The following is a 14,773-nucleotide window of genomic DNA, read 5'->3' as shown; positions in this document are numbered from 1 at the left end:
AGTAAATAAGAAGTTTGGTGTCTTAAATAAATGCATGTAGAAATAGTGTTGTGTTGTTTGTTGTTAGTTTGTGAAAAAAGATACTGTATTGTCTGATAATAAAATTTATTACTTGATCATGTATTTTGAGTATTTCAAATACAAAATACTGTCTCTCAAATGTCTCTTAATGTAGTTTTTATCGTAGTTTTTATTAATTATTTATTTTATTTTTTTTTCCAGCAAAATACACAATTACAAAATACTTATTTAGTATTTAAATATGTATTTCAAATACATTTAATTAAAATACTGCGCAACTCTGGGTTGGGGGAATATTAATACACTTCCACATACAGTACAAATAATATTAGTTATTTTAATCAAATGAATTCATCATATCATTAGTTTAATATTATAATATATATATATATATAAAATTTAACCCTTTAGGGCAGAAGAACTGTTGAATGTCTCCCAGAGACACGAGAGACCTCAAAACATCACTGGACTGAAAATAAATAATTTATCTTATAAATATTAATAAATGACAAGTAAATAAGCATTTATAGATTTACTTCAAATATGTACCTTCTCATGTTAATATATGTTTATAACAAATATAATAAAATAAAAACAACTAAACAAATAAAATATAATAATAACAATTCATAAAATATAGGGATTATACTTTAATAAATATGCAAGCAAACACATAGCATCCTAATTCATAATCTAATAGTTAACTATTATTATTATTTTAGTTATTTAGTAGGCCTACTTATTTATTGAGTGTTGTATTGCCAGGGCTCGTGACGTCATAAGCTGAAGTCAGAGCTGATGACGTCGGTAGGTAGGGGCGGGGCCTGTGTGTGCGTCTGCTGACCTCATAGTTTTTCATCCAGCGTTCATCAGCTCTTCTTTCCAACACAAACACGTAGAGGATAAACGCGGACTTTTGTGGAATAGTTCATTTCACAGCGGACGGACGCAGAATGGATTGTTTGGCGTGATTTGTTCTGACTGAAGGATTTAAGAGAAGCTCTTTTAGGGTTAAAGAGAAACAGGAGGATACACGTTGACAAAAGACCCTCTATGAGGCTTCGAAAGTGAAGAGAGAAAACTAGTAATAAAAGCCAGAAGGTAAAGTTACCGTCTGAATGCTGGCCGCCGAATGAAAGGACGCAGTTTTCATCAGGGTTTTATTCGATAGAAAGTGGTGTTTAAGTCAGATGTGAGTGTGATTTAAAGCGAGGAATGTGTGGTGAATGTGTGACTTGAGTAACGGTCCGTCTCGCAGATATTTTAGGTGCTTTATAAAAAGATGTTAGGTTACTCCTTGAAGCCTCTCACAGACACCCCATTACAGGCTATTTACTTGTATTTTATTTTAATTTCTAGCACACAACAGATGGAACAAAAAGGTTCGATGGACAGTTTTCCCGTCGTATTGTTTTATGTTCCGTCTGTTTTTTATATCAATATGAAAGCGGCACATCTACACATGTTGAATCATCTTTCCTAGCATTTTGTGTTTCTATACTATCTTTATTTGAGTCGTTATTTTTTAAAGTAGGCCTATTTGTTTTATTATCAATATTATCATTATTTAATTTCCCCAGTTGTATTTATTAATCGAAGACGGAATGGAAAATGGAACGATGACGTATACAACGTTCGAAAGTGTCATTTTACATTCAAATCTGCATTTCCTGTGGACCTTGGGTAACACTTTTCTAGTTAACATATTGGCTGTTTATTAGAAAGTGTTATAAAGCACATATTCTGCATGACCGTATTCTACATTTCTACTCCTGCCCAATACCTAAACTTAACAACTACCACACTGTTAATAAGCATTAAAATAGGAGGAGTTTATTGAGTAAAAAGTCATAATTAATGGACTGTTAATAGTAAGAATTGGACCTCAAAATAAAGTGGGACAAGAAGTTGACTTGGACTTCGAAAATATGATTCTTAGAAATCATAGGCATTGTGTAAATAAGCAATGAAATGAGAAATAAACAAAAAGCACTTTGAGCAAGTAAATAGCTTACATGACTATGCAATGGATTTGCTCATCTGTTTTCTTAGGTAAATGCATCTAACCGCTAACCTGTATTTAAACACAGGCCATGGTGTTTATCTGGACTAACTATACAGTACATAATGACTGTACACTGTATCTACAGACATTTCTCCTTTTACTGTAGGACACAAATGGAAAACATGAGTGAGAAACACACACACACACACACTAGATATCTGTCTGTAATCAATTTCTCAAATATGACTGAAACATGTCTGCTTCAAAAAGCTGACATGTTCCTTTACAAATGTCAATACTCTAGAAAACAGTCTGCATTGATCCATTGGATGCAGTGACACCCTTGTACCCATTTTAATCAGAAGAGGACCTCTGGCTGCTCTTTCCTTTACAACAACCTTGCGTCTGACAGCAGAGGAGCTTTTTTAATCAAGTAAATGGGCGTAAGATGGTGGAATAAATCAGGTGTGTGGTTAGTAGCATCTGTTCGCTGACAGTATGTGACCTCTGACCTTCACAACAGCTGCTGGACAGAAGAAAATTATATATATATATATATATATATATATATATATATATATATAATTTATTTTTGGACCTTTAACCAGTGACTCCTTTTGACAGATAAGTGTTGAGAAGTTGTGTCATCTCTGAGAATGGATACACAATCCTGTGTTGTGTTTCTGGTTTGGTGGTTATAGATTCTTAAAATAGTTTACATATGAAGAGATCATGATTCTAACTTTAAATTAGTGGTTAGTTTAAGTGCAAATGCAAAGAAAAGTGTTGAAGTTTCGGTTTATGCTGGACACTTGCTGACTGCTTTTTCTTCACTATCTGGTCCAAAGTATTACAATGCATGTGCTTATTAAAAAAATTTAAACCAATTCCAAATGAGTTCAGATCAATAGCTCAATCAAAAGCATACATTTTGTTGAGTGTGTCCAAACTGTTTATTGGTACATTGCTTGTGTATAATGTTGTTAATAATGCTTTAGTGTTAGTCTTATTTAAGCACTCTTGTCAGTTCTGATCTTAGTAAAAACATTCATAGGAACTGATCCAGTCATTGTTTTCCAGACGTTGTTTGGCAGTCGTCCTGAATCCAGAACTAGGACAAACCAAAAAAATATATAATCCAGATTAAAGGATAACAAAAAAAAAAACTATTCTAAACCAATATGCACCTTTTTCCTTCACCCTATGATGCTTTGCATGAATAATGGAAGTAACTTCCATTAAACATTAAATAATAAACAAAAGTTTTGCTCTGTGAATACAATAATAAGCATTTTCAGAAACTGAGTACACTCACTCATCAACCAGCTAACATTAAACATTAAAAGTGTGAAAGCTTTAACGAATTACCTTCAACATACCATGGATAAATCTGCAGCAACATTAAGAACATGTTAAATATCACTGGAGTGATATATGTCTACAATCAAACCTGGAAAGATATGTCAATATTTAGGAAGAAAACGAGATTTTTAGTGCATTCTAGTTAATTATTCATCGGATATATTGTTGTCTTTTTTCATATTGTTTCAGCAGACTGAAAAGAGCTCTCACCATAGATATTCTTGTTATTTTACGTCACATTAAAAAAGTGTTGTTAATCTCTTGACTTCTGAAGATAGAACATGAAGGGCAATGAACCGCTCATTCAGTCACACTGACAGAGAAGGATTATTTGTAGCACTACCTTTTGAATTAAAATGATTTGTTTCAGTCATTTTGAGTGGACCATCCCCAAACTAGAAATGCTGTAGGCTCATTGGAAAGATACAAAAGATTTATTTCGTTACTCATGTTCATACAGTGGCAGTGAATGGTTGCCATGGGCTGACCCGTGCTTCTGTATTATGAGTACATTATTATGAGCTGTAAAGGAACAGACTTTATTATTTTATTTTTTTACATTTCTGGCAGTCTGATCACCTTTGTTTTAATGGATGGATGCACGTTGCTTGGACACTTTGGAGACACTTTAGTTTCTCCACCCATTTCTTCTTATAGACCCTTCTGTGCTGCCTAAAAATGTTACAAAGGTTGCATGTTGTTCTCAGTGTCTGTTTCTTTACTGTAGGGCCGTTGTAATACTGTCACACTTAAATCTTAAAACATATGTGTCAGCTCTAAAATGCCCTTTTCTTCTCAACACATTTGGCTTTTCAGAGAATTACTCTGTAGTATTCTTAATGCTTATATTTTAGTTTATAAAGGTTTGGGATCTGTGTCTGTGGGCATTTGTTTTTAAACTTTTAAACAAGTTTGTGTTTTCATGTTGCGATAAAGGAGCTCAGAATGTGTCTATCTCCTCTCCACTGGTACAATCTCTTGTTTGATGTTGGTCTGCAAACAGGCCCCTTCTAATCTGATCTACTTTTTACCCCTTTCCTATTTTCTTCGAGCTGTCCGCGCTGTCTGATCTCGGTTCTCATTGCTCTTACCAGTCAGCCAATGAGAAAGAACCTTTCTTCGCCGGTGTACAATGTAAGCAGTATTCATGTGAGCCAGCGGAGGTCACACAATAAATTAGCTTGAAATTGACCTTCAATGGCATGTGCTCAATGCAGTATTGTGTAGCTGGTCTCTCAACCGTTTTAACCAATCTTCTTGCCAGTCTGTCATGAGTAAAAATGCTGAAAACAACTGTTGTTGTTCATTGTGAGTGAAGAGAATAGAACAGAAAACTATTTTACCCCCCACAAAGTTCTTGCACTTAATGCATATGCAAATAATTTCAATATGTTAGCAGCTACATTATTCACATTCAATTTTAAGGTGTACCAATATTCTTACCTTAAAGCGAGCATGAACTGGCTTGTTAAGGTCTTTGGGTAAGTAGATGGCATATAGTATCATTAGTTTGTGAAAGTTTGGAATCATTTGTGCACAGTGAGCAGCTGGTGTTGTACAGCTGTGGGTAGAAATGCAGAACCATTTGGACACATCTGTCAAAAAAAGAAAAACAGTTCACAAAGTGAGACATTATATTCTTCCTCGTCTTGGATAAATTTACACCAAACAGGAAGGTTCAACTAAATTCAGTTACCCTCAATTTAACTAGTTTCAGAACAGTTTAATGTCACTGCCTGGACGTCATGGTCGCCGTGATTTTGCCAAGTAAGACATTTTCCTGGATCAACATCTTTTGTTGATCCTGGATCAACATTATTGTCCAAAAATTTAGACTTAACCCAATCCATATCCCTAAACCTAACCCCACCCATAATCTATTCCTAAAATCAGAGGGAAACGATAGTTGATTAACAATGGTGTGGAAGCACCTTATCCTGATTGTAAGCCTTAAACATGTATTTCCTGAAAAGCTGTATCTCAATTCTGATTGATTGATTGGAAAGTTTTTCCAGGATCAACAAGGATGTTGATCCAGGAACATGTTGTACTTGGTGAAATCACACTCACCAGAAGTCATTAATCCCACATTGAAACTGATTGGAAAGAAACCAATCTCTGAACAACAAGGTAGGGCTTTTGTACTTGGAAAGTTGCTGTACGGAGAATGCTGCATTACATATAGAATTATTCTGTCTAGTCTCATTGTTTATACATAGCTATTTATATGTAGCCAAGTACAAAAACTTTTTGAATGAATTAATCTTTTTATGCATATGGTTGTTTTACCCCAATATGTAAATTGGGGGGGGGTGCTGAAAGCTAAAATATGGAAAGATAGCATCTAAAAAGTAAACAGTGGAAACATTAAATAGTTATAAAACATTTACATTTCAATTATGTGTATTTAGCTACATTTTTTTTATATAGGTATACAATATTGCACATCTCTTAACCCAAAAGATATAACCAACAATAAAAAAAATAAAAAATGACTAATAGGCAGAACAAAGGTACAGTGGCGATCATTTGTAACCATGCACTATTATATAGCAACCAATCTGGCTTCAGAAGAGGCTCTCGGTTACTGAAGCCCCGCGACTGCAAAGAGCAGCTTCCAAATCCTCAGTACTCATCTTGCTGGACCTGTCTGCTGCTTTTGACACAGTTAATCACCAGATTCTCCTGTCCACCCTCAGAAAGATGGGCATCTCTGGAACCGCACTCCTTTGGATCAAGTCCTACCTTTCACGTAGGTCTTGGAGGGGTGAAGTTTCTAAGTCACAACTTCTTGCTACTGGGGTTCCTCAAGGCTCAGTGCTTGGACCACTTCTCTTCTCCATCTACATGATGTCATTAGGATCTGTCATTCGGAAGCATGGCTTTTCTCACTACTATGCTGATGACACTCAACTCTACTTCTCATTCCAACCAGATGAATCGAAAGTAGCTGCTCGCATTTCAGCCTGTATGAGTGACATTTCTAGCTGGATGAATGACCATCACCTTCAGCTCAACCTTACTAAGAACTGTTTGTGGTTCCAGCTAACCCATCGTTTCATCTCAACTACTCTATACTGCTAGGTTTGTCAAACATAACTCCCGCCAGGACAGCCAGAAACCTAGTTGTGATCGATCATCAGTTAAGCTTCACAGATCATATTGCTACAATGACCCGGTCCTGCAGATTTGCCTTTTACAGCATTAGGAAGATAAGAGCAAGCCACACAACTTCTTGTCCAAGCTCTTGTTCTCTCCAGACTGGACTATTGTAATGCTCTCCTGACTCTTCCTGCATGTACTGTCAAGCTTCTGCAATTGATCCAGAATGCAGCAGTGACAGTTGTCTTCAATGAACCAAAAAAAGTTCACGTTACTCCTCTCCTCATCAGGTTACACTGGCAACCAGTTGCTGCATGCATTAAATTCAAGATATTGATGCTTGCCTACAAGACGACCACTAGCGCTGCACCAATATACCTAAACTCACCTTGTGGTGCCATCCCAAAGAGATTAAAAATCACTGTCGTGGACCTCTTCCAGGACTGTGCCCAGCTGGTGGAATGACCTCCCAATCTCAATTTGAACATTCATTTTAAAAAAAACAACTAAAGACTCATCATTTTCACCAGCACTTGACCAACTAATACTAGCACTTACCTTTTCTTTTTTATTCTAGTCTATTCTTAAAAAAAAAAAAAAACCTTGCTATGTGTTCTGTACTAGACTAACTGAGACTTGTCATGGAATTTGTATACTGTTGTTGTTCTCTCGTTGGTCTGATTGCTTCTGTTGTTCTCATTTGTAAGTCACTTTGGATAAAAGTGTTTGCTAAATTATTAAATTTAAATGTAATATAGATGTATACAATATAACATCACCTGAAATATGGCATCTCACATGAAAACCAAAAAGCATGCGATGACATACATTGGTCATAACGATTCTTGATGCAGCAAATATAGAATTTATGATATATGAAAATTGCATGATTTACAGTTGCTACTGAGGTTGTAGTCGAAGATTGTTGTATAAAAACCTGACATGGCTTCATGTGGATTCTAAACATTTGGATTGCAGTGCAAGAATATATTATTGTTTGTGATCATTTAATGTTGCTTTTTGGACATATCTTAATGGTCATTGTTGAGTCATAGCACATTCAGAAAACTGCAGTGGATAATAAAGTATTACATAAATAATAGTTAAATTATTACAGATTTCTTATTCAATTTATGGCTTGTGTAATTAATTTAAAGGAGATGTGTAGTCTTGTTTACCATGTAATCCTTTGAAGTAAGTTTGCACCAGATGTCTAACTGAACATAATTAAGTGATATAATTTCAATTTAAGTAAATGAGTCAACTTAATTTAATAAATCCAAATGAAAACAGCAGTGATAGTCAACAACCATTTCTACCAATTATTTGCATGAATTAAATATTTGACAAAAAATAAGGACCTGCTACATTTGTACATTTGCAAATATGTACATCATTTATGTTTTGCTGTCAATACATGAATACTGTTCATTTTATTGTCTATGGTATGAAAATATAGTTCCATAGATTTTAGTCAGAGGTTCAGACTCCAGTTTTGAAATACTTCAAACACTGGTCTAAATAAATAAATACAAATTACAGTAATTACTGTTGTCCCATGGAAACCAATTCCCTACATCTTTTATCTTGTACATCTTGTATCCTGTTTAGCCGTGTCACAAGATAGATAATGTGTGTGGGTTTATGATTTATGATAATGACTGTACTCTTACTTGTTCAGTTTTGTTTTACTGACCAAAATTGGACTAACCAAGAGACCAATACAGATCTTAGATAAGAACCGTCCATTTCTCTAAACTATTATAAGCCTCCCTGTCTACCATGACATTGACAGCTCTGCTACGCTTGTAATGGTTACACTTTACAACAAGGGTTAACTTTAGTTAATGCAATAAACTGTGAAATACGATTGAACATAAATTTGAAATGAACATTAGTATTTAGCATTAAACATTAACCTACATTAATAAATGTTAGACAGATTGTTGTTCAATGTTCGCAGTTAATAAGCATGATACCTAATGCAAACTAAGTTTGATAAATATACCAATGTAGCCTGTTGGCTTGACATTGAACTGCTTTACCCTTGTATGACTAAAAGGTTTTGTTCAGACGGGTTATTGTCCTCTGAGTCAGACCCTCCATTACAGTGAATTATTCATTCGTATTCAATAATAAAAATGATAGATGAGCATGTGACTGCGTCATTTTCCAACCACTTAAATCATGCGATTGACCTCAGCGATGCATCAAGCAGGTGGAATATGAATCAGATCAATTCAAGCCTGATGGGGATTCACTATGAGAGAAATACAGTGTATAAAATTGTTAATATGTTATTTTATTGTACATTTCTCAATTAAACTTGTTCATATATGTTCAATGCCAACCACTTCCTCTTATTTACATTTACATTTAATCATTTAGCAGACGCTTTTATCCAAAGCGACTTACAAATGAGAACAATAGAAGCAGTCAGACAACAAGAGAATAACAACAGTATACAAGTGCCATGACAAGTCTCAGTTAGTCTTGTACAGAACACGTAGCCAGGTTTTGTTTTTTTTATATATATAAGAATATGATAGACAAGAAAAGAAAAGGTAAGTGCTAGTATTAGTTGATTAAGTGCTGGCGAAAAAGATGAGTCTTTAGATCTTTTTTGAAAATGAGGAAAGACTCTGAAAGAATTGAGATTTGGAGGTCATTCCACCAGCTGGGTACAGTCCAGGAAAAGGTCCGTGAGAGTGATTTTGAAACTCTCATAATGATTGGTAGGTCTCATAATGATTATGTCCTAAAGGTCCTGATAGTTTGGTTTTCATGGGCAGGGCTTCACCTCGAGGGGTTTGTGGCTGTTTGCCAAACTGTATGCTGGTTTCATGTGTGATAGGGGCGATTCCTGGAAAGCCAATACAATGGTTAAAAGGGACTAGTCAGGCAGAAGCAGTAACATTACAATGGCTCTGCACCCTGTAACGCCAGCTTCAGGTCTCAGAAGCGTAGTACAGTATATCATGATCTGTGTAGTCTATGCATTATGTGTGTGCAAGCTTTTATAGAAGTCAAACTCTCACCCAGCCTTCAGTTTGATTAATTCGGGGTACATTTGACTGATACTAGTGGAGAAGCTTTTGTTTTGGTAATTGGGAAAAAATCTTGGGTATTCCTGGTATGTTTTTAGCAGGATGGTAGTTTGTGGTGTACTACTGAGGGTAGAGAAGATTACATTAAGGGGTTGTGCTTAGGGTGGAACCAAGCTAGATGAGTTAAGTCATAAATTCAACCCTGGCTCATTGGGGGGAATAAAAACGTGGCCATCTGTACATTTTTGCAAAACTCTAAAAAGGATCAAATAAACACACGTGGCATTTAAAACTGTTAAATTAAATTAACACAGGGTTTGTTTTTTTTACACAAATTATAATTACAATGGCAGATTATTGATTAATAAAGACATGGTTAGTAAACCTGCTCAAATGCCCACCTGTTACAGCATTGCACTTGCAAAGTCCAGCTTAAAAACAGCCTAAAGTAACGTGTACTTCAGCAAATGCATTTTATTTCACATTTGCTTAAGTTAACACTATTGGTTACATATACGTTCAGAAAATACATTGTCTTCAAGCACAAACAAAAAATAAATTATAGTACCATTTACCAGACATTTATTTTCTAAACTGCCACAGATTGTATAACAAACAGTGTTATAAAACATTGCCAGATTCACATTCATCTGTTTTGGATAAAACTGTAGCACTTTTATTGCCAGCGACTGGACATGTTGTGAAATGTTTAAGATTGGTTGGCTAAGTAATGTCCAGTACAGCAGAAAGTGGTATTGATCCAGTATTACTGTGTTGGATGGGCTTGAACTCGAGCATTAGCATGGTCAATACCCTAATGGTCCACCTTAGAAAGAACATTACTCTTTGATATTTAACAATATTCACAATCGATTTTGTTGTTTGAAAGTCAAGCATAAGGTCAGTTTTGCAAATGCATGGTTTACAGCAGGGATTCAAACAGTTTTTGGTTATTAATATTGGTTTACAGCATACATGTAATTTATTGTATTCACAAGAAAATTGAAATAGTCATGTTTCAGCAAAAGTAGGGCTCCTCAAATATCTATATTTGCATTTATAGTTAAAAAAACTACCCATGCATATAATATAACATTAATGAAACAAATGCCACGCAAGTGTACCTAAAGAGAGACTCTTTCATGACTGTTTTTTTAACACACTGAACTGAACTTTGTAATAATGTCAAATTAAATGTTACATTTTCAAGTACATTTCAAATTTTTCATTTTAATGTGTTGACTAACATATTAGGCTCATGTAAAACAGATATGTAATTACAAATGTACATGATTATACATTATTTAAGTGCATACACAAGTTTTAGTAAAATAGTAACCATTGCAACTGCCATTTGAGGAAACAAAATCGTGAAGCATATTTAGATTTCCGTGTGCTTAAGACCAAAAATAATCTTTAAATGTTCAACAGAAGCAGTCAGGAGACTTTCTTCAGCGCTGCAGGCGGATTGTTAAACCTGGAGTTCATCGCACGCTCCTCCGTTTTAAAGGGACATTATCTCCTGGTTGTGTTTGGCCCTTATTTCAGGACAGAGGTAAAATGGAGCATTTGTGGAAATTTGTTCTGATCCCTCTTTCCTAGTCCAGAATGGAAAAGACAGCAGAGAAGAAAAAGGGGTTTCTGCTTTCCATGCAGCGGTTGAGGGGTTTGAAGTTTTGTTCTGGACTTGAGGTGGGATTTCAGTGTCCTGGAGAGAACAGCTGCCCTTTCCTGTTTTTCTTGAGTGTTTATTATTATTATTATTTGCATTTGCATTTTTCTTGTTTTATCTTCATAAGCCAAAGATAATTACAGTAGGATCAGAGGAAAGTTGACTTCTGGTCAAAAATAACAAACTTTCAGCAAGAGCTGAGTCTTGTTGTGACATTATCTGTGTCTTGGACCACACAGTTTTTACCAGAGCATTGTGTAGATAGCAATACCACTCCCATGATGTTCGCTGTTCAGCCTCCCCCCAGCATTCCTGAGTCCTGCGAAACCTCATTTAACAGAAACAGAGTAAAAGCCATGTTATTTTGTTGTTTGACACCTAAGTGGTGTTTTAAAAGCTGGTTTATCTTCACACTCTTAATTAGGACCCAGAATTAATTTTTCTTGACTGGATCAGGGTTATCATTATTACCTAACACTAAAAATTGAAATAAATGATAAATATGAAATTAAAAACTTCAAAAAGTGAATTAACAATCAAAACTGAAATAAAAATAATTCAAGCTAAAATGTTAATATTTAAGAAATAAAATTAATAAAACGAATAACAAAAGCACATAACGACGTCACCAAAAACCTTTTTAAGCAAATCAACGAGTGAATTACCCACTGCTTTAAAACAGATATCTTTTGGACATTATTCAATGTATGTTGTAAAAAAACAACAACAAAAAAAAACATGCAACAGCATGCAACAAGCAAGCATAGGCTATTATCCGTATTATATGTAGATTCGTCACGCGCCAACTTCTTACGCAGATAAGATTGGGAAAGCCTATTAGTAAGTACAATTTTATTTATTAATTTACTTACAATAAATAACAGTAAAATATATTAAAATAACTACATTTTGAGTTGAAAACATTATTAATTAACAAATATTTAGTCAGGTCTTTCAATCGTTAGGGGGGCAACGATTATAAATAGTAGGTTATTTTGCTAATTACTTATTGCAAATAGTTGCAATTATATGCACCTCAGCATTCTAATGTATTATAAACCAGTATGAGTAGAGTGTACATTTTAATTCAAATTATTAAATGGATGCCACCTTATTGGGAAAAAAGCCCTCCCTACCCAATATTTTATTTTCAACTTTTTGACGATTTTCTTCATTTTTATTAAAAATAAATGCTTTTCTGATGTGATCTGAAATTTGAAAAGGGAGAAAAAAAAGTTTGCGAAAAGGCAGATTCAAAGTCCAGTGTAATAAGAATGACACACGCTTTACCATCTACTCCACTGAACGTGATGATTGGCAGCTGTCTTTTGTAATCTTAACTAGCACAATCACAATACACCAACAATACCAGCTATTTGCACTTTTTTGTGTGAAAAAGACGCCGATTTCTCTCCTTCAACAGTTAAACAGTTCCCCTCAGCACCTGAACGGGGATCCCATCTGCATGCAAAACTTTTTAAAATGCAAAGGAAAAAACTTTCTGTTTTTAGCACATGGTTGTCATGTAGACGTAGCCTTGCAGTCAGTGTAATGGGAAGCGTTTCATGTGACCTCACAGAGCTAAACTCTCAGAGACGCGGTCTAATCTGGTCTCTGTGCCCGACATGCTGTCTGCACACTGTGTATAAACGGCACACTGAGAGGAACTGTTTTTAACACACATACACACTTATTAACTATTAACACTGAATTACACAAGAGTTAGTTTACATACAACAGACTCACAGCATAACAACTTTCAGAGGTGTTACCAAGTTACTTGTGATTTAATCTGGGCTGCCGCAGTTCCCACAGTGGCTCGCTTTATTGTTTAAAGGGAGGAATTCCTCTAAGCCACCTCATCTCTGCCCATTGAGTTTAATGGAAACCACATGCATTACATTCAGCAGGGAAGTAAAAGGCATTTCAGCCTCACCCTGGACGCCCTGCATGAGCAGAAGACTGTTTTCGTTTCCAGCAGTTATATTTGTGATTTCTTTGGAACTGCAATCAATGTAATGTGTAATTCAGTGGCATCAGACATGTCTTACATCAAACATCTGTCAACACTTTTGGATAATGATGTACTATTTTTAGACCCTGCTGAGTGCCAGAATGTCTTGATGCTTCACTAGATTTGTGCATTTTTACTTTGGTTTTGTACATTAAACTATTGCATACAGTAAAATATTTGGGTGTTTACTTTACATCTCATAAAGCTTTTGGGGGAGAAATTGTATAATGCTAATTTATATGCTAGTATAATAGCCCTAAAACCTGAGAAAATGAATGAACTGGAGGACACTGGAGGATTTGTTCAAAAGAGATTAACACTTTCATTTGTAAAAAAAAAAAAAAAACGAAGTACGTTTTTAAAAAGAGCTCTTATTGTGGGGTGAGGGAATTAACTTAAGCTTAAGGGAAACGTTTAAGTAAAGTTTCAGACACGCAATTGCATGGAACACTGCATGTTAAATAAAAAGAAAAATATATATTTCATGCTATTATTTTAATAGTTTGTTAAAAATATACTAGAGGGCATAGTCATAAAAGTTTCTCTGGAAGTAAGTGGCCTTTTGTTTCATTTAATTTAATATTATGTTAATTGTAAGTAAACTTTTTTGTAAATATATTCGAGATATGAAGTACACCTGCACTGCTTTTTCACAAGGGGTTTGTATGTTCCTCTCCAGGAAGTTTTTATTGAATTATTTAATGTCCTGTTTTTAGGATATGTCAGTATAGGAAAGAAAACATTTGTCAAGCCTTCTACTTCAGTATGAGGAAATTTGTGCGCATTATAATGTTAGCCGCTCATACTTTTCAAAAGATTTCATTGTACTGTAGACATCGCTGCATCCAAAGTGCTTCTGAGCCCCTCACTAACATGTGGAGCCAAACAGAGGATCATTTATTAGCTAGACACAGCACACAGTCTCATTAATCAATAATGCTGTATGTGTTCTGGCAGGACAGACAACAGCTATTTATGCTTTCAGCAGGCTAAAGTGCTCTGACTCTAATGAGAGATCCCTCTTACAGGAGCTACAGAGACATTGTAGCTGCATTGAATCGAAACTTGAATTTTTCATAATCATTCTAGATTAAAATAACCCCATTTTGAGGTTGGGCAATATCCTTGGACAGAGTACACATGGTTAAAAACACATGTCACAGTGACAAATTAAAATATATAATAAAATAAAAAGAAAATAATAAAATATTTATTCTACGATTTTCCTTAATACTTGTTCGTTCATTTATTCATTCATTTGTACAGTGTACTTCTCTAGTATTCTATTGAGTTGAGTTTTAAAGATATTGTTCGCCCGCTCGAGTAGCACCCTTTGCCTAAAGGAGTCGGCACTATTTCTGGCAGGGCAAGAGCTACTAGGAAACAGTCTGAGCAGTGAATGATGGTTACTCTTACCCAGGGATGGCATCTGAGAGGCGGTATTTAAATGAACCCAGCAGTTCCTCTTGCAGGAGCTGAGAATAGATGAGCTCGGTTGGGTGATGAAGGTTTATGACCTCCATTGAACTCAAGGTCATCATTCTGAAAAT

The 14,773-nt window shown here is 35.1% G+C and overlaps 1 protein-coding gene across 2 annotated transcripts in view; it reads left to right on the top strand.

Moving 5' to 3' along the window:
* Positions 1-864: 864 nt before the first annotated feature.
* LOC132115861 (integrin beta-1-like) overlaps positions 865-14,773 on the top strand; it is a 36,431-nt gene continuing 22,522 nt past the window's right edge. The window contains exon 1 of one of the 2 annotated variants that reach the window (XM_059524248.1): positions 865-1,122. The gene's annotated coding sequence lies outside the window, so the exon portion shown is untranslated. The remainder of the gene's footprint in view (positions 1,123-14,773) is intronic. The other variant, XM_059524249.1, reaches the window with a different exon arrangement.

This window comes from Carassius carassius, chromosome 35 (genome assembly GCF_963082965.1).
Source record: "Carassius carassius chromosome 35, fCarCar2.1, whole genome shotgun sequence".
NCBI classification, from domain to species: Eukaryota; Metazoa; Chordata; class Actinopteri; order Cypriniformes; family Cyprinidae; genus Carassius; species Carassius carassius.
This window is presented reverse-complemented; position numbering and strand designations above follow the sequence as displayed.